This window comes from Octodon degus, unplaced genomic scaffold, assembly GCF_000260255.1.
Source record: "Octodon degus isolate 3935 unplaced genomic scaffold, OctDeg1.0 scaffold00031, whole genome shotgun sequence".
NCBI classification, from domain to species: Eukaryota; Metazoa; Chordata; class Mammalia; order Rodentia; family Octodontidae; genus Octodon; species Octodon degus.
In genome coordinates this window covers 15,804,460-15,805,071 of record NW_004524607.1, presented here as the reverse complement: position 1 = coordinate 15,805,071, position 612 = coordinate 15,804,460, and positions in this window count along the sequence as shown.

The following is a 612-nucleotide window of genomic DNA, read 5'->3' as shown; positions in this document are numbered from 1 at the left end:
ATCACACAGGCAGAGTGGAGAGGAAGTGGCCAGGACTTTGGCACCGCGTGGCCTGGCCTGAGTACTGGCTCTACCCCTCCGTGTTGGACCTGGGGCCAGATGGCCCCCATGGGGCCTCTGTCACATGGAGACCACCACAGCCCCTGGCTCCCAGAACTAATGAGGACCAAGTGCTTGGAGCAATGGCTGGCACGCATCACAGTACCACTGCTCTGTCATCCCCAAATGCTTGGCTGGTGAAGGTTTTACAGATGGGAAACTGAGGCCAGGGTGGGCCCTGGGCAGGCAGGATCTAGCATCCTGGCTGCTCCGCAGACCAGAGGAGACATCTGGAGCCCACAGCCTGGCGCCCGACTCCAGGTGACACAATGGCAGCCCCAAATTCCAGCTGTGCGGCCTCCTTCCTGTCTCCATCCCCTCACGGCGGCTGTGTCCAGCCCATCTGGCCAGGAGCCCCTTCCTGCCAGAGGCCTCGCCTTTGGGTCATCCTGGCCAGTCCACAGATGTCCTTGCCTCTGGGCCAGGCACTGGCTTCATGGCTGTCCTCAGTTTCCCTGTAGGTACTCCTACCAGTGCAGCTCTGCCTGTGGGGCTCTGGAAACATTTGCTGAA